At 38.2% G+C, this 20,851-nt stretch overlaps 1 long non-coding RNA gene across 3 annotated transcripts in view; it reads right to left on the bottom strand.

Moving 5' to 3' along the window:
- LOC110355367 (uncharacterized) overlaps nucleotides 1-20,851 on the bottom strand; it is an 85,184-nt gene that overhangs the window by 43,445 nt on the left and 20,888 nt on the right. For all 3 annotated transcript variants that reach the window (XR_002407996.2, XR_002408000.2, XR_002407999.2), the window contains exons 3-6: nucleotides 20,552-20,691; nucleotides 15,211-15,379; nucleotides 13,743-13,860; nucleotides 9,054-9,338 (exon numbers count right to left, since the gene is read on the bottom strand). This is a non-coding gene — a long non-coding RNA (uncharacterized LOC110355367). The remainder of the gene's footprint in view (nucleotides 1-9,053; nucleotides 9,339-13,742; nucleotides 13,861-15,210; nucleotides 15,380-20,551; nucleotides 20,692-20,851) is intronic.

Below are 20,851 nucleotides of genomic sequence, written 5' to 3'. Positions count from 1 at the left end.
ACATGGTAGCAAAAAAAAACCCAAAACCGCCAACACAAAGGGACTTCATTAATTTTACCACTGGCATGGTTGGATCAGTGTTTGCAGTTCTAATACCTCTAAGCATTTTTGAGTAGTGTCACAGCCAGTATTTATCACAGGTTTCCTTCCTCCTGCTCAGCACTTCTTACAGCTTATGTAGGACTCCTGGCATCCTCAGACGAGAAGAAAATCACAGTCTCACACAGTGACATGAACACTTTGTTTCAGCTGTTCTCATTGAGAAGTCAGCAGCACAAGCCTTGAAACAGTTTGTTCACCCAAAAATATATAAAACACCAGTTTAAAAAAGCTGACTCCTCTGGCTTCTAACATTGGAAGAAGGAATTTCCCTCCGCTATAAGGGAAGGAAACTCTTAAGGGGTGTAGAAAGACAATAACTGTCTTGATCCCTTTCATAGCTGTCCAGAGGTCAAAGATTAGTATTAGCTATTGGGAGAAAAAACGCAAACAAATCCAAACACTACACCAAAACTGCCCAATACAACATCTGTTCTGGTCCCTGTGTTACACGTATCCTAAGAGCAAAGCTTCCTGCCTGTTCTTCCCTCTATAATTAGTGCTGAAAAACCACATTAGTGCATCGGTTCCAGCACTTCAGAGGTTTGGACTCATTCTCACTGATGTCTATGCAAAGCTGGAGGGTAACATTTGTGCTCCCAGTGCCTGCAGAGATTTACATGACCATGATAAATGCATGAGATGAAATGCTTGTCCGCAAGTCATCTCCGATAGGACTAACTCCTGCTTTCCCAGCAGAAAGCAAGAAGGGACCCTATGATGTGGCAGACCCTGAAGCTTTCCTACCCAGGACTCGGTGTTTCTGTGTCTGTGGGCATTTTCTTAGGTTTAATTGCTATTATATCCTAATACCTATCCACAGTACTGCTTGCATTCAGCTGTGTGACCCTGCCACTTGAATACAGATCAAAGGATAAACTACCTGCGGGGCAGCTCCCGAACCCACTCTCACTGTGCTCACTCAAAAAAGAGGAAAAAAAAAAGTAAAAAAATTAAAAATGAAAAAAAATAGTTTGTTCTATAAAAACAGGATGTTTCTTTCTTTCTTATATGGACGCTTTCCTCCTGTCCCTCTCCAACACTTCCCATGCCTTGAAGCTTTTCTTAGGTTGGACTATCTGGAGAACTTGATGCATCCGAATGATTGTCACTATGACAGCTCTTCAGTACCAAAAACCTAATTTAGCACTTCCTTGAATATCACCAACTCCCCCTACAACTCTTACCTCCCCCAAAAACACTGAAGATATTGCAGTTCAATATCTGAAAGCATTACTTGTCTTATATTTGATCCAATAGTTGCATTAAACATGGATTGAAAGCTTATAAGCCAGCTAAATCAGTATGTACAAATTAAAGTAAGAATAACTCTGAAGATATAAGTGCCTGCGAAGAAAGATTTCAGGCTCTCGCAGCTGGATCTCTGCAATTCATCCTTCCTACGGGTGCTCAACAACTCTTTCTTCTGTCAACAGCTGCGCACGCTCGGTGCTATGTACGATGTACCGACATATTCGCATTGATTTGAACCATTCTCCCCCAAGTGAATGCGATGTCAGACACTTCCCACAGATTTTATAGTTTTCAATGTTCTTGCCTCAGTCCTCCACAATCTCGCTCTCTCCTTGCTTACTGTACTTCAATACACGCCACCTGTAACTGTATTTCCCTTTCTACAGAAATTGCTGATTTCTTTCTCAATGCCAGCATCTGGGTAACTACTTCAAATTTCAGCTCAATTTTTGTGTCATTTTAAGCTCACAATTTTACCTTTGAAATGATACCAAACTTCAGCCAAAATATGCATTTCTTGCCACTCCTGCCACTTTTACAAATCATCTTTTTCTTTGAATTGCCTTTTCTTTTAGCTGTTTATTTCAAATACAGCAAGAAAATAAAATTGAGGGAACATAAATTACCCTGTGCACAGCTGAAGGAGTGAACCACATTACAGAGAAGACAAGATCTTCAAATGCCTATATACATATCTCTTAACAATGGACTTTGTGCTGTAATAAGGGCGAAATTTTAACAAGTGCAGTGACTGCAGAGATACATCAAGAAAGAGAAATCTTGCCAACTACATGTCATGTTTTAATATCTATACTACCTATATTAACTATATTGTTTCTTTACCAGACTATTCACAGGTTGATCTGCAGAAACGGGGTTATGGCCCTTCCTATTTTCTTTGATTTTGCTCAGAGAGCAGCAATAGAACAGAATATCGTGAACAAAACCAAACATTTTTCTTCCAGAAAACCCTCAGTAGCTGCTGCTTCTCCTTTTCCTGCTCAGCTGTAATTAAAATCCTCTACAGACACAAAAGAGGAGTAAGGATTTACTTAAGAAAGTGGAAAAAATCATCCGAAAGGGACTTCAGAATGGAGAAGTGTATTCAAAAGTTAGATACAAAACATGAAACAGATTTCTTCAGTCCTTTCATTCCCCCTGGAGTACAATACAGAAGTTTTGTCCAGATTACTTTTTTATAGCTTGCTTCAGAAGAGTATTTCTCTGAAATGTCTGACCAGAGTTTTCTGACAAAAAATTAAATAATTTTCATTATTACACCTTTCTAAATCTGATAGAAATATTTGAGAAAGAACTAAAAAACTCATTAAAGTGATTAAAGCTTTTCAGAATTGTTTTCTACTGAAGTTGTTCAAACCAAACAATGAATAAATGATCTAGAGAAGAGGATTTTTTTTAATGCTGTCTTAGGCTTCTTTGAACTGGTTGCTTACTGGGAAGAGCAGGATGGGAAGGTTGGTTGGTGGTACGTGTCCTTTTGTGCTCAGTATGGTGTGCTCTGCAACACCATGCAATTAATGTGATGAATTAATGGCACCAAAGAGTACATACATGCATAAATATATACATACACATACATACATACAGACTTTTTTCAATCCAAGTAAACTTCAGCTTTGCTTTTCGAAACTTTCAGGATCTGTAACCTGATAACAACTTGACACAACTATCAAGAATCACAGAATCGACTGGGTTGGAAAAGACCTCAGAGATCATCAAGTCCAACCCTTGGTCCAACTCCAGTCCATTGACTAGATCACGGCACTAAGTGCCATGTCCAGTCTCAGTTTAAAAACCTCCAGGGCCGGTGAGTCCAGCACCTCCCTGGGCAGCCATTCCAATGCCTGACCACTCTCTCTGCAAAGAATTGCTTTCTAATCTCCAGCCTCAATTTCCCCTGGCAGAGTTGAAGCCCATGCCCCCTTGTCTTATTGCTGACTGCCTGGGAGAAGAGCCCAATCCCCACCTGGCTAGAACTGCCCTTCAGGTAGTTCTAGAGAGTGCTGAGCTCACCTCTAAGCCTCCTCTTCTCCAGACTAAACAAGCCCAGCTCCCTCAGCCTCTCCCCATAGGGCTTGTGTTCAAGTCCCTTCCCCAGTCTTGTTGCTCTTCTCTGGACCCGCTCCAGCACTTCAATCTCTTTCCTGACCTGAGGGACCCAGAACTGAAAACAATACTCCAGGTGTGGCCTCCCCAATGCAGAGTACAGGGGAAGGATCGCTTCCTTTGTCCTGCTGACCATGCTATTTTTGATACAGAAGAAATGTATCAGCATCAAGTTGAGCTAGCAAAGTTAATTTATTTTTTTAGTAATTGCATACCACCAGTATTACTCAGTGAGAAAGGGCTGAGACTTAACCTTCCCCAATGTAAATTTTAGAAATACACACCAGAAAAAGAGAAAATGTGCATGTATCTATATATATATGGTGCACCTTCAATGTAAAAAGCCCAAAAACTCTTTGAAAACCACATTCTCCCAACCCCAGCTTAAACGTTCGCTCCACCAAGACATACAGAAATCTCCAGTATATAAGCTTTCATTAGTTGTATCACTATTAAAGAAACATTGTGGAGGATAAAGATGCAGATCAATGAAAGCACGGATTTAGAAAAGAAAATTAAACAATTTGAAAAGGATTACCACAATGGACCAGCTAATGAAGGCCTAACACAGCTTTGGAAAAGTAAAATTGTGCCTGATTTACATTTATATTGTTGTGCTTTTTGGCAACTGTTTTTGCGTTCCTCCTCAATTATTCCAAAATGCTGTGTTTTATTACTCTAAGTAAAGAAATAATAAAATATGGCAATTACTCCATATTTAAAAAAGAAAGAGAAAGATGCAGGGTCTGACAACAAAGCCTGCTTTCTTAAAATTCTGAGGAACTAAATGGAATTTATAAATTGAAAATAATCTCTGGGAGCTTTGCTTTGTGGGAAAACAAAACTGAATTCCATAGAAGAACAAAAAGTGGGGTTTATTCTGAAGAAAATTACTCTCTGGTCCCTGGGGAACACCACGACTTTGCTGATGGAGACGCACCAGACGGACGTGCCAACCAGCCACCCATACCCTACACAGGTGGGAATAATTCCATTTCATACAAGAGAGACACTTCCTAATTTGGGAACCATTAAATACTCCTAACTACCCTCCTCCGTTCTACCTTCATAAACTTTTTTAGGGGGAGAGAAAAGAAATATTGCTCAAATTCTCTGGAAAGAGGTAACAATTTAAGCTTTAAATTGTACACTCTTGATTATTTTGTTGCTTGCTTGTTTTCCAGGATCCTATAAATCAAATCATATTCCTGGTAAAATGGAAAGATGGATCCATCTCTTTGGCCCAGCTGCAATTTGGTATTTATATTGATTCGAGTGAGCTCTGCTATTGAACAGCTCACGCAGCCTCATGGTAAATTTTGTTTTAATACCACAGGTATTGCTAAGTAAAATATGACTTGAAATAAACCTTATGTGTTTATGCTTTGAATTTAATATTTCATGGCTTGTTTTCAAGGTAGAAAGTATTTATCTACAAGACAGAAAAAATAAGCTTTTCAATCTTGATTTCTTCTGTCACACTTAAGTATTTTGCTGGTGTTAACCATCACAAACACCTAAAAAAGAGTCTCCTGCTGCCAACAACACATTAAGTGTTCAATAAAGCTGGAATTTACTATGCTACTTTGGTATATATGCGTACAAAAAACCACAGATGGTAATTTTTTTTTTTCAATGTTTAGGAAAAAGCAACTTATGTCATAGCACAAGAAAATACGTACAGGCCTAAATCCTTCAAGAAAAAATGCATATGTATGAGGGCTCTTTGACCTGTCTGGTTATCTACATCGTATCTTTTGTTTTTGAAATAAAATGAATAAAATTCCACCAAGCCTGAGGTGAGGCAATAGTTACATGGTAAAGACTGAATTCTGTTATTTTGTCACTAAAAAGACTGAGTAAATTGTATGTACAAGGAGTTGGGGGTCAAAGCCAAGTAGCCCATCATTGTTTCTCGCTTCTGTTTATAAACATATAAAAGAAAAAACTGGATATTTTAGCTAAACTAATTAGTACCAACTCTTCACCACATCTTTTTGTGGGATGAAATGAGATACTCCAATGTGGTTTTGTACTGTAATGACTTCAGTTTATTTTACTACCTTACACTAGCAAGGATTTCACAAAATCTTGTTCCCATCATACCAAAATATGTTATTTTCTCAGAATCTATCCCTGTTTCGAATGGATGATGCTCAAACATCCAGGGACATGCTGCTCCTTCTTGTAAATGAGGAGGGACCATGGTGAGATACAACGTGTGGTATCAGCTCACACATTTACTTTACAAACCACTGTACAAGTGATAACATTTAACTCTGCACAAAATGAGATAAAGTTACAAACCTGTGCACGCTGAATGAAATATGAAATAACGAAGAATTCTCCCATTCCCTCCCCTTGCTCTGGACTGGGGGAAGGAGCCATTTGGCAGATCTGAAACCCAGGGAATGAGTTCTTGCATCTGGAAAAAGTGATTTGGTTTCCATTCACTTGGATTTACAGCAGATCACTTTGATTTTATAATATAAACAAGTCCTCCAATATCTAAAATATTAATTATAATATTATTTCTAAAAGACAATGCACAAAAGTTGTTAACACCTATGTGCACAGCAGTGGTTATAACTGAAGTCTTCCTACGGATGACATTTCAACACCAGCCAAGAGCATCACCAGCTGTTTGAACAACAGCCTCCAAGGTTACTACAAGCACACTACAGATCCACCAAGACATGTTGCTTGAAGGTTTTACGTACTGTGTGACGCTGTAAATCCTACGGACAGGTGGGAGTCGCGATCAGATGTTTGAAGTTACAGTGATGGAACCATCTGAAGTGGAACATAATGTAAGGTTTTCCCTATATTTGTAAAATCAACTTGCAACTCTACTGCCGGTCAGGATTTTCCCTTTAAAATTCGTCAAGTGACCTGATTTTCTCTGAAAGATTTGTGGCAATAGAGATTTGGCAAGATATCTATTGTTTACTAAGCCTGAACTAAAAGAGAAGCTTGGCCAAAGCTCAGGCTTAGTGGCATTTTCTGATCTAAGAACACACAAGAGACAGCAAAGCCCTTCTCATGAGATTTCTCTATAGCAGAGGTTGACTCAGAAAATTTCAGGTGAATCTACCCAGAGTCTGACCTCTCATTGTTTTATTACAGAACCCCACATTTTATGACAGGCTCACAATTATTAAGCTGCTCTAATTACACTTGTTATTGACATTACAAAAGGGTTTGGAGTGCGTGCTGTGCGAGGGGCTAGGTAAGGGGGGAGGAAAGCGGAGATCTCACAATATAATTACCGCTGGTAGAACAATATTGTTCACAAATTAGCTTGATAGCCCAAACTTTTAATGACCTTTTAACTTGCGTGGGAATAATTTCTGCAGCAGCTCTTTTTAGTTTCTGTAATTAAAGTCATTTAAAAGTTTTAACTAGGAAGTACACTCAAGGCACACAAACTGATAAAGGGAAATAGAGTTTCAAGAGCTGCACAGGGGGAAAAAAGGAGAACTTCAATTTTGTCAGAAAACTACAGAATGTCCATCCTTCAACTTGGCTCAGAAACAAAGGATTTCTACCTACTCACTCCCTGCTTTTCCTAGTTTTATTTTTAAATCTGGATGCTTTAATGAAAAAGAAATATGTTGCTATGAGTTTGTGCCAGTATTAAATGGGAACAGAGAACTGGAAGAAAATTTGGTGTACAAAGAAGCCAAGAAACCATGCAGGGCCATTCCCCTGGTTCATGTGCTGAAGCATTTGTGCCCTCCAACATTTTTTCTTTTGAGTATTATGTTTCCCTAATTAATTTTTAAGGATGCTATAGTTGCTATGCCCATTTTAAAAACTGATTTGGGCATTGATTTCTTTCCATATAAAGATGATTATTTTCCATCTAAAGATCCACATGCAAGTTTAACTGCAAATCTTTCTTATGAAGAGGCCAATGAAAACGTGCAAAGGGCCAGATTTTAAAGATACTAAAGCCATGAAAAAGAAAGGCAGGTGTCAGGAGTGATTTTCAAAGTCTAATTATTCACACACATCATAGGAATTAGGTACTCTAGTATCATGACATCGGTACAGAAGTCATGCAACCTAAATATCTCTACAGAAGCGCCCCCTAAAAGCTAAGTTTTGATTTTTATATGATGCTCACTATAGATGCTGATCAACCTCTAAATGATGTAGATCAATTCCAACCAGAAACCATTCTGAAATATTTTTAATATACTAATTTAATTTAGTAAACATGAAAAGCATCTGTATTCAAAAGGAGTTTCAGGACTTGGTATGACAATTGAAGCATATCAATCCAAACCCATAGAAAATATTTACTAGTATAAGTCATTATAAAATAATAAATCCATTACATTCTGTAATGATCTACCTAAAAGGTATAGAGAGTTATAGTTCCCAAGGGGGGCAGCAGGCGAGACTGGGCTTACTTTTTGGCTTTTAAGAGTGCATCTATAAATACTGTCTTCAGTTTCCATATTCTACACGACATGTTTTGAAAGCTAAAGAGGCCATAAAAATTGTTCTTTACTGCATATGTTTGACCCACGGTTCACAGAACCAGAGTTTAATACACTACATAAAGGCAGGAGAAGCGTCATTTCAGAAGATGGTTGAAGTATGTTCACTCTGTATTGTCTGGGGCTTCCTAACTTCAGACATTATCTTGCACTTTTTAATAACAATCACTGGCCTCACCATATATATAATTAAACTGCCTTCATTATGAGATTATTAGCCTATTAAAGCCATCAACCTCTCACTGATAAATAATCAGTGTAACTATGTGCACTTGCCTTGTGGTTATAATTAAATAACGATAGATAGTTTTTTACTGTTTGCCAGCATCTTTGCAGTTGGTGGCAACCATTAACGGGGTTAATGACAATATCCTTTCATTGGTTTGAGACAATAACCTGTAACAACAAATATCAAGCAGGAGGGTAATAGGCCCTACATTAAGAATTTTGGCCTTTTCCCTTGTGATTTAAAAAAATTCAATACTAAGATTCTCACAACCTCCCAAGCAGCAAAGGAAGCGATGACACCATCATCCAGCTTGCACAGGGCCATAGCAGAGAGTTATGGAAAAGAGATGTGTGGCTTTCACATTTGTTCACTTCTGAAGAAATAAAACCTGTCATTAGTTCCTCAAAAACCTTCAGAGAAAAGAAAAACACCAATACACCAGACTGCAAAATAGGAATTTGCAGCAGTCAATCAGGAGCTGAACTGTCTTCTCCACTTTCAAATACCTTCTGTTTCTACTAGAGTTGTTTTGTATAACTATGCATTCGAAGATCTTTTCTTTTTCTTATCTCTATTTAAATGTAGCAGCAGACTGAAGAAAGGGGCACTCCCTTTAATCTGGACGTATCAATAAACATAAAGTATCAATCAACAAAAATTACTACACCCATCCTTGGTCTGTCCTCTAGATCACTTCATATAAAATCATGCAATAGGAAGAAATTCTTATCTTCATGTTGTGCCGAACTTCTAAAATTCCTATTTTACATGTTAAAACTAAATCAGAAGTGTAAAGTTAACCTCAGGGTATATTTAATTCCAGGAGTGTGTCCTACCTTCTCTTTTTACAGTGAGCCCTGGGTATTGGGAACTTCGAAACGGAGCACAGGGACTTTCAAAATGATGAGTCGGATCCCTCAGAAACTTCGCTGACTCAGCCTTTTGGGTGAAATTAGTTTTCATGCAGAAGGCCAACGGACCGCTTAACTCCTCCTTAAGCCTTGCTTTGCTGGCATTGAGGGATTTAAAGAGATAACGAGCTTTGTGGTTTTCCCCCCTTTGAGAACATCGGAACTTGATCTTGCCAAGAAGATGCATAAATCATCTCCCAAGGTGCCATACTGAGAAGACATTAAAAAAACGAAAATAAATGGTGACTATACCCCTTTGAGCAAGTCCAAAAGATGTTGTGTCAGATTTTCTGCCATTCACCAACAGTAAATTGAAAAAAAATAAAATCAAATCCAAAATAATGAGAAAACTCCATTTAAGTACAGTGATTAAGCTGGATAATCTACGAGTTAAACTAAACAAAAAGATACAGAACTAGAATATTAATCCTACCCCAACTGTTTCTAATAATTGATGTTTGAATCTCACAGTCATTTACTTTGAGTACATAAGAAATTTTCAGGTAATACAGTAATTCTTGGTCAAATGAAAGAAACAAAAATCACATCCATTTGTTACTTTGCCACGTTAATCTGCTTTGTTTCATCCTTTTTTCACCATGGTAACACTTCAGCCCACTGTCAGTTTTTAGGAATACAGACAAACACATCAGATAATTCATGCAGAGGTATAAGTTTGGTATACTGGTTTTAGAGCTTACATAGGATATATTTATTATTTATAAACAAGAGTTTTGTACTGCTTTGTTCCTGAGGCACTGGAAAGCTGCACAAAGACCTAAGCACCAACACCAGTTTTGTGAACTTAAAAATAGCAGTTTTTCCATCACATTCATAATATATCCCAGAACTAGAAATGTATAAAACATTTCCTAAGTTCTTTTCATAATAAAATACTAGATAAACTGAAGCAACACAGCAACATCTGGTAAAAAATAAAAATGATATCTGGTCACTAAAATTCAACCATGCATGCTGATCAAACTGGAAAGAGTTAATTACTCATTTTACATTACATAAATTTAATGGTTTGGTCTAACAAAAGATAGAATGACCGTAAGCATGATGTGTCATAGAGAAAATATATTTTAGGCTTTTTATTTAGATGCTAGCATACAGTAAGAAATTACAAAGTTTACCGAGACAAAGACCACCTATCTACTTGAAAGTTAAAAGTGGATTTTCATGATTACATCTCATGTTTTCAAATACAGACACTGACCCACTGTCTGAACTGCAGCCCCCACATCCCACACTTGGCAGCTATAATACCAAGCTCAACCTTTTCCTGCCTCACTTGTTCAGCATGGCATTTTCGTTATGTCCAGGGAACACTTTCCTATATCTCTACCACATTTACAATTCAACTTTTTCCTTGAACACCTATTAAAAGAACAAACATGCCAAAAGCAAGTGCCTGTGCACGAGAAATATAGATTCATCTGACAAAAAAACTGCTTTAAAATCCTAATTATTTTCTGTTAAAAAGCTTTTCAAGCTGAACGAAGTGCATCATTCCTTTTTGAGTGATAACTCTGCATTGGCCAGTTTTGCGTTTTGATCATCTATAATATTGGTAGAGCCATAGTACAGGAGAAAGGTTAAGAAGAGGTCCCAAAAGCTTTTAATCACTCCCTTTCTGAGCCATTATGGACTAATCTTCCTGCACCACACCAGACCCACATCTTTTCTGTTCTTCCAGGATGCAGTTTATGAGACTTCTCATATTTATAGTTCTAATTATCCCACCCAGTAAAAGGAGATGATGCAGAAACTCTGAAAGAAACTCAAATAAAACTTATCAATAATTTCAGCTCTTTCCAGAGTTTTCATCTCCATTTTTAAAGTAGTTCCTCTGTCACCAACTGGTATTCTCACCCAGGCTTTTGGTACGAGCCATCAATAACATTCAATAAAAGGAAAAGACACAGAACATCAATATTTATAGTTCTTGAAAGGCTGCTGTCAGGTTTTTATTTCTTAATTTGATGCATGTTAGAGAAAATAATAAGCAAGAGTGAAAAGCAATAAAGCACAGGAGAAGTTAAAGTACTTGGAGAGATTAATTGTCAAAGAAAGACAATGAAGTGGCTGGAACACAGAGCTAAACTGGTGGCAAATCTCTCTGAGATTATAAAAGAGCCTGGTGGACAGATGGATTGGGCAATCATTTGATATGAATCAGTCTATAATGAAGATAAAACAGAAAGGAGAAAGGCTGCATGAAGCAGCTTCAGGAACAGGGAGTTACCAGCTGATTTTGCTGGAACATCCGATATCAAATTAATACAAGAGAGTGACACGGTTGAACAGGCAGGACAAGCGATGAAAGAAATGAAATTCAGAAGACGCAAGATCAATGCCCTGCTCCGCAAGAAGCTGTTTAAAAGGCAAACAAGATGCAAGGAAGAGCAAGTGGTGGAAGAGTTGATGCACAGAGAGGGGAACGAACAGAAAAATGGGAAATAAAAAAAGTGACAGATTTTATTCCTAGACAAACAAAACCAACAGAGCTCATCTACAATAAATGGCAGACTATATACTATACAGCTTCGCCATATTCTGTGCAAAATATCTAGGGATGCAGCTACAAATCATACAAATCACCATCACTTTGTTTAGAAATAGGGTTTCTATCAAAATCTCCCTGTAATTTAGTGACTTTATTTCCATTCACTGACTTCTTCTCAAGGGGGAGTAGATTTGTATTAAACTGTTGATTCATTACAGGAAACAAGGGTGGCTTTTTCTCCCCATAATTACTTTATATATATATACACATATACATACACACACATTTTATGATTCTACTTCCAACTATCAGTTATTGAACTCAATGAAAAAGAATCCTAAAAATGAAGTAAAGCCTTAGCCCACAAGACAGAAACTAATTAAATTTCTAACTGAAATGATTTAAAGACAGACATTTCTCCAGCAAGCCGTAGACTACAAGTAACATGAAGGCAAGTCACTGTCACAGGTCTTAACGATGACTTAAGAAACTGAGAGACTTGACAACAGAGAGTGTTTCAAGAACTCTTCACTAGCTACTTGCTAGGAGAAACGTGTCTGTGAATATTAGCAAAAATGACCTGTAACTTAGAAATTTCCATCATTTGGCTGCCCTCTTCCCTGCCCCAAGCTTATCATTTGCAGGCAATTGTTTGCTAAAGGTTTGGAGTCAAGTGTTTTAATACCTTGTATTGATATTTTCAAAAGCAAGCAGATAAGGATAATATTCAATTTACATTGGGGGGCATGTTTTCTCCATTTCCTTTGTTATGCAGCGTTTGATTCTGCAGCTATTCCCACTGAACAGTCTATTCCAGGATCAAATCCATATTAGAACTTGTTCCTTTATAAGTATGTGGGTTATCAATCTCAATGAGTAGTTAATGCACTAACCTTTTTAAAAATTATATTTACAAAAACATTTCCTGGCTTTTATTCACTGGTGACTAATGACAACATACCAAAGCCACCTCTCTACTTTTACTGCTCTTAACCTCAATGCAAAGAGTTTCTGCCATATCATCGAAATACATACATCATTTCTCTGCAAGCCTCCATAATCCCTTACCAATAACATCCACATCTCTCATTTCATTTTGAACATCCTTTCAGTAAACTCTTGATGTTTTAAATCCCCAATCACTTTTCTCATTCAGCCATGTCTCACTTATTGGAACAATTTCATACTTATGCTAAAACATTTGTAACTCCCATTCAGCAATCTTATTATGTAAGATATGCAGCTTTTCTCTCTTAGCTCTCCTTTGATTTACATTCTTACTAGAGGTATCTTCTACTGAACATTGTTAACCAGTGGATAAATTACCTTGGGATTTAGGCAGTGCCATCTAAATCTCTCTCCACCCTCATTTCTTCAGCTAATAAAATATGGATAGCAATTTTGTAGTTTAGAATTCAGCCGATTTTCTCCTGAGCTTAAGAAATACAGAACCTTTGCAAACATTAATCTGCCTTTTTAGCTTTTGGGGATTATTTTTATTGGATTTGGGTTTTTTTGTTGTTATTTTTTGTTTGTTTGTTTGTTTGGGGGGGAGGGGGGAGTTGTATTGTTTTTGAAATAAAAACTTTACCTTAAAATGACCCAGCCAGTGAGGGTAAAGGCAACCTCACACAACTGTGATCTCCTTTTAAAATAATAAAACAGAATCAAAGCATCCAGATTTAGACACCCAGACATTAAAATCCCAGTTAGAAGTTTCCTGTCTGTTGTCAAGAATCAGGAAGGACAGGCTGCCATGGAAAGGCCCCTTTGAAAATCTCAGGTTCTCTTTTGCTGAGCTGATATTGGAGAAAGCACCGAGGAACACAAGAGCATTTTCCAGCTCTGCTATTCTTGTGCATCCACTACTCCCCGTATAAATCACACAAAGCCTCTGACAGAAATTTCCATCTCTACTCCCTAAAAGTGCTGCTGAGCACATCCTGCTTACACAACCATTTCACCCAATGATACAATGTTTAACAGATTTAATAAGCACCTTATTTTAAAACTGGCTACCTTGCAATATAATAACAAATTCAATTAAAACTAAGAGCTTACAAGCATGTTTTAGGACGTGATTAATAAACAAATATTCTTACCTAATATAGGGTTTCAACTGAAGAACAGCAACAGGAGACACCTTGCATGTACGCCCTTGTTTGATTTATTTCCACTGTAGCTACATCCTTTCCTCCAAAGCCCTGAAAGAGCAGTTCTCTGAAAATAAACCATAAAATATCTATTCACTGAAAAAAAAAATAGTCTAAGGCTTAACATAGTTATCCACTTACAAAAAAAATACAAGCCAGGTGAAGATGAACACTTTTACAAGCCTTCCCAAGTCACTTCCTCCAAAGCTTTGGTGATGGCCAAGCCCCTTGTTCCTCAAGTGAACAAGATCATGGGGATTTTCTTGATTGCTGATTAATGCAAACCTGAGTGCCAGGCTGTTCCTCACACCAAGCAGTGATTTATGTTATGAGTAACCCTGTTCCCCTCCAGTAAATAGGGCAGCTTTGGAGAACACATCTCCTGTTGGGTGCACTTCTCACCTTCCCAACGGTCTATTTAATGTCCACAGAGAAGACATAACAAGTGGTGTGATGAGCAAACCGCAGAAGCTGCAGTTTTCCAAACGAGTTACAGAAAACCATTCCTGAAATTTAAATTCCTATTTCAATCACAAGTATAGAAAAGGTCAAGCAACTAATTTGGAAGCTATGGAGTGATTTGAATACAGAAACTATGGCAGCTAACCCTTCAGGAATAGCAGTTCACCTATAATAAATTAGATTTTAAATTGAATTTTAAAATAATATCAAAGATACTGTGATCCAATGTGCCTGACCACGGTAGGGTTAAGGCTAAAAATAATGTTGGTTCAAAGAAATACAGTAATTATATTCACTTCTTTAATACTTGCAGTAATAATTATGTCATTATAAAAGTTATCAATTTTATCCTGCTGGATTAAAATTCTTGCTGCACATTTGAAGACAGCAGTGTCACAGGCACATAAAATTGGTTGAGGTGCAGTCAAGCAAAACACTTTGGGCAGCAGTAGCAGAAAATACTCTGGTCGCACCACTTCAATTAGCTACACACATGATCAAAATGTTCCGATTTTTGATAGAGGACTTGATGCTCTAACATGGCTCCCATTAAAAATGTGACTTCTCAAATCATGTAGCAAAGCACAGAATGAAAATACTGGACAAGGATTTCCCTGGTCCTTCCTGACCTTTCTCAGATCATTTGGACACAGCTACGATGCCCTTTGGCCCCCCAAACACCTCCCATGGATTATGGCCTTTTGTACCGCAGCAGCAGTGGGGTTTTTGGAGAACAGTTTCTGACGTGTGTGATCTTTGTTGTTATGCTGTAGACCTTCCAGGGCTCCAGCATATTTTACCCAGTTGCTGCCAATATTGAGCATCGTGTTAACTTCATGAGCAATTGGTCCCAAATGCTTTTTCACCCGTTATAAATCCCACAGAGCTGGGATGGCACAGCAGCAAAACTGGCCAAAAAGAGTCACAAATACCTCTATCATTTATTTCAACGCACCATGAAAGTAGAATAGTTAAAAGTAATGCTAGAGGATTTCAAATGAGTGGTCAAAATGCTGGAAATGTTTGAAGATAGAGCTGTGCAAACATTTACTCTTCCGCGAGCTAACACCAAAATCCAGCTGGGGGTTCTGAACTGCCTCTTTGGAGCCAGGGAACATTTATTTCTGTAACACATAAGACACACAGGGTTTTTGTTAATTCAGGCTTCTTATTCTATTCCCATTCTTTTCACCTAATTTTTGACACATTAATAAAATACAGAGATCCCAACAGAGACTGATTTAGAGTAGATTGAAAGGGTTCAAATGTTTTATTTGCTTGCAACTTCCTTAGAAAACTGTCGTGGTTCAGATGGACAAACGCGTCTCAACCACGACAGAAAGCTGAAGTGTTCACAGCAAAAATAAACCTCAACAGACTTTGTGACTATTCCTTTTCTTTTTCTTTCCTGATCATACAGCTAATGAATATGTTCTGATACTACCAGAAACTTCTTATTTTCCATAATGTGTTTTAAATTAATTCATTGCTCAGCTTTTTGTAAACAAAGCACATAGAGGTTTTTTCCATATTGAGTAAGTTTGATTCGAGTGGCTAGACAGTTCATGACTTAGCTGTTAAGGGAGAAGCATGAAGAAATAGGAGAAGGAAACCTCATTAATGTTAATGGGTTTGCACTCAGTTGCAGGGACATTCAACCTGATCAACTTCAGAACTGTTATGTCTATAAGGTAAACATGATTTTTTTCCCAATATGGGAAAAGTCAAAAACCACTTGTGGTTGGTAAAATTCATCTGATTACAGAAACTCAGAGCTGTGAAAACTGCTGCAGCAGCTTTCAAAGTTCTCTGTAGAACCACTTCATGAATGAGTGTATAAGTTTCAAAAGATACGCATAATAAATATCTTAGTCCTGTAGCTGATAAAGGGAGGCAATTGTTACGACTATATAATCGTTGTCCATTATAGCACCAAACAGAGCATCAGGGTGCTGTATTTTAATAGTATAATGCAACTTTCCTTAGAGGTAATGCAGCTTTCAGAGGTAACTTTTTGCAATGTTCGCTAGAGCTGCTCATCCCTCTGAAGAAAATCGCAAAGGATCCTCACCAAACAGACCCTCTTGACCCCACTTCTTATGCTCAGAGACAAGTCTAACTTCTTAATAGTAATTGTGAGGCGCATGAGTGACTTTATCAAGAAAAACAAAGGCAATGTCTGCAATATTTACTTTTCAATTTGGTGGGTTTTCTTTTTCCTCCTTAGTGTGACTGCAATCAATGGTTTTTCGCATATCTACTAGTTTGAAAGCCTCAATGTTTCCTTCAGCTGCTCAGGCTCAGCAGAGCTCTACTGTGGCATTCTTCATCCGAAAGCCCATAACGTCACCCCCATCATGCTGTAAGGCCTTATCATCATCTCATACCAATCAGATTAGGGCTCCATATTTCATAGAATCATAGAATCATTTTGGTTGGAAAAGACCTTTAAGATAGAGTCCAACCATAACCTAATTCTAGCACGAAGTCTTGTCCCTAATAACGTCGTCTATACATCTGTTTAACCCCTCCAGGGATGGTGACTCCACCACTGCCCTGGGCAGCCTGTTCCAACGCCTGACAACTCTTCCCACAAATAATTTTTTCCTAATATCCAAATCTGAACCTTCTCTGGCATAACTTGAGGCCATTTCCTCTCATCCCATCACTTGCCCATTTTCCAGGACAACCCCAGCCATCCAAACCTAACGTGCAACTCTGAGACAAGCGTATGTCACGTACTGGGGACATGTATTTCAGGGAATAAATACAAAAGTTGATCAAGATGCTAATGGCTGTCCTAAACTTCAGTGCTTTTACCCTGCTGTCATAGCTAACGTTAGCCACGTCCCATTGGGGGTAGAGGTTTATGCAAATTCTATGCAAAAGCCTCAATCAGGGAGGTTAGGTGAATACAAATGCTCGCTCAGCAAGCAGGCTTGTCAGATACACCCAGCAACTAACGAATGAAAATTAATTGTTCCAGTCTTGTTTTTCTGTACATGATATTAAGTACTTGGGATTTTTCCTGCACATGCTGTGATTGGTCTTGGAAGGCTTCAGAACTCCATCTTATTGCAGCATATATGAAAAAGATTAAATGGTCTTGAACATCCTGCTATAGAACCAAGGGCTCCTGAGGCTATTTTTGATGGTTTAGTTAAGAATTACGATGCTTAGATTTTGTTCCTTGACCAAACATCATTCATCTAGCTGCTAAAATAAGGAAACCTGGAATTTCTTGCCTTCTGGTCATTGAAATTGGCTGTCAGGCTACCTGTGCCATTTGCTTTATTATCATGTAGCTGCTGACATGGCAGAAAAACACTATTATGAAGGATTTAGCAAGGGAACATGGGCAATTGTCTGTGAGATACCTCTTGTCTGCTCTTAGGGTTATATAAACCTTTATGTCTCTATGTGTGTAAATGTCTCAAGACCCTCTTATCCCATTAGACAGGTTGCTGATGAGATATGTTTGAAGAGAGGGACAGAGATGATTCAGTTAACAAACTGTTTCCAGAACATAGTTAGGTTAGGGAGACCCAGTCTCCTGAAATTAAATCTTAATCTGCCTTTTACCCACATACTCAGTGTATGTGGGATTATTTTGCCTAGATAGGTGCTTCCTTTGCTTGAGCTTTGCTTTTGCCACATTTAAAATGATACTGATTTTCTTTGGAGAGTATTTGAGCTCTAGGGCAAAGCAACAATGATATACGAACCAAGAACCCCTCCTTTCCTATGGCATCATTAATAATTACTAGGAAGGGGGCTTTCATTCTCTGATCACAGATGAAGAAACTCCTCCAGTTATTTGAAAACACGAATCTAGTCTAAACGTACGACTATCATCTATAACGACAGTTCATCACTTCTGAGTCTGCCTTTCTCATACTACAGTTTAGCCTGTATTAGATTATGGAAAGAACGGTTGTTGCAGTGACATGACTGATGAGCTGTATCAGCACTTACTGGGTAATATTTAACCTATTTTAGAACATCTGTCCAGTTAATGTGATTTGCAAGAGAGCTTTCTGTCTTCTTGAGAATGCAGTGACTCCCCAATTAATAAAAGGGAACTAATTTTAGAATGGTTGAAATGAACAATTAGAAGACTCATAAAGGCGTTTCTGTATGTAGCATTAAATATAGTATGAATTAATTTGCTGGAGTGGTTAAACTGTACGTGACAAGATTTTAGTGGGAAAAAATAATATAATGCAAATAAAAATCTAATCAGAAGAGCAGGAATGAAGCACAATTTATGGTTAGGGATTGTATTTGCCACACACATTTTTGCAAACTGTGTACTTGCAAAGGGGATCTCAATTAAATACACTACATAAAATTAGACCAGCAGGGGAATTACTGTTAGTCACATAAAACATGTTTAACTGAATCAAAATTCATTAAAAAGCTGTATAATTACAGTTAACTAGCAAGGAAAAAAAAATAAAAGAAAAGGAGACTCTGGACATAAAGAATAGGATGTTAAAAAAAATAAAATTAAGAGATACAGCGCCTATGACTAGACAGAGAGGAAAAATCGGTCATGGGAGCAGAAAAATGAGTCCACAGAGGATCAGCAAGATGAAGTATATGTGCAAGAAGGCACTACTGAATATCTCATTAGTAGGAAGTGTGCCTGAACAGGAGGGTTACACATCTGGGATTTTTCTTACGGTATCACTATATTATTCTGCAAGCATTTAATGTATTATTTATCTCCCTCAGAGCATAACAGTAACAGATAACAGCCTGACCACCAGCACTGGAGAACATATAGCACTGGGCAGGACCCTGTGCTAAATGATCTCCTGAGGTCCCTTCTAACCTCTATTATTTCATGATCCTGCACCTACCAGCAGCATCTCCTTCCCCAGTTGATTTATCACCTGCTCAGAGGAGCTCAGCCACCCCATGCTGATGGGACATTGACCACCTTTGTTGGTCATGCTTGCCCATGAAGGAAAAAGCTACTTCAGCTTAACAGCAAAAGATGACCTTGATGCTAACAAGTAGAGGAAGCAAGAGTCACAGCATAGCAATAGACTATGTATGTATTGATTCAGAGATCCTACCACTATTAATGCCATTTTTTAACCCAGCTGCTATCACCTATAAGTTATCACCAGTGCCCAAGGCTCTGTTTTTAAGCTCTATATAAAGAACACATCTGAGGAGATACCTTCACCAAGTAGACCATAGTCTAAATGACATGTACACCTGCCCCTCGCTATGCACCATGCAGATTCCAGGGCTACCTGAGATATTAGAAACACGTTGGCCTTCAGGAGCCCAGGTTCTTGTGCCCCTTAGCTTATCTGGTTTCTCAGCAGACCGGGTTATAGACTAAACAGAAATTGCAGCACATGGTATCTCTGTGTTAAATGCACCAAAATAAAAATAATAGCTGCCTTTTGCAAAGGTTTCTCTTGCCGCTGCAGGGCTTGCGTGTGAACGGCTCTTACAACAGCTCTCAAGGTCACAGCAAGCCTCCCACCTCTCTGGCAAAGATGAATTCGAGTTCTGTTCATGCTTCAAACTCATTTTTCCCTTAGTTAACTTCATGCTTTTACTTAGCTCTATCTTTCTGGTCCAGCAGCCAATTCCAAATTTAATCAAACTTCCCATGTAGATCTCATTTTCTTCTATTTATCTACATTACCGAATTTCTCTGCCTCTTCTTCCTTTTTTCCTGAGACCTAGCATCACATCTCAATATTATTAGAATATAAGCCATTTGAAATTCATGCCTTCAAGCAAAACTGTTCTCAGCATTGTGAAAAACATCCTGGAGAGCATCACCAAGACAAACTGTCACATTTCCTCTGATCTGCAGTGCAGAATCAAACATTTTCAGCAATCTTTACTTTGATGTTTCAAAGATGCTTTTTTTTTTCTGGAGACTCCAACTGGAAATGGCAATTTCTGGGTTAAACAGACCTTCCTGTAGTTCTGCCTCAACGCTCATGTTTCTCTCTGCTCTTACCCTGCAATCCAGCTCTCAGATTTCCCAATCAATATATTCCACAGCAGTGTACATGTCATATATTGCCTGGGATCTAACGAGAAGCGCTGTGAGGGACTTCAGCCGTTCATTTTGGGGTATCGCAGTTCTGAACCATGAGTAGTTCTTTGCCCACAGTGATTTTTCCCTCCTCGCTGCCAGTCTGCCCATTATTATTAAGTAACCCCAGCACAATCTGTGCAGTCTCACTCTGAGGATGGAGTCCGAGCTGTGTGGCACTTCAGCAGAGGACATCAATTGAGGTGGATACACCAGTACTTACACTGAATTTATGAAACCAGGAGTCTAGTGCTCGTTACAGCTCACAGTAAATCATCCTCCTCTTGCTTTTCCTTGGAAATTGCTTCAGCTGCTGCCTTCATTTCCATTCTTTTATATATATATAAAATCTTCCAGAAGAAGCTGTAAAAAGTAAAAAAAAAAAAAAAGAAAATGAACTGTGCATTAAAAAAAAAAATAAATGGAAAATATTTGCAAGAGACTCTAGGATCCTTTCATGTGGTTCACAAAACACAGTTCCCTCCTTAAGATTTTTCTCAAGTAATCTCAACCTTATTTTATT

Source organism: Columba livia, chromosome 9, assembly GCF_036013475.1.
Source record: "Columba livia isolate bColLiv1 breed racing homer chromosome 9, bColLiv1.pat.W.v2, whole genome shotgun sequence".
NCBI classification, from domain to species: Eukaryota; Metazoa; Chordata; class Aves; order Columbiformes; family Columbidae; genus Columba; species Columba livia.
This window is presented reverse-complemented; position numbering and strand designations above follow the sequence as displayed.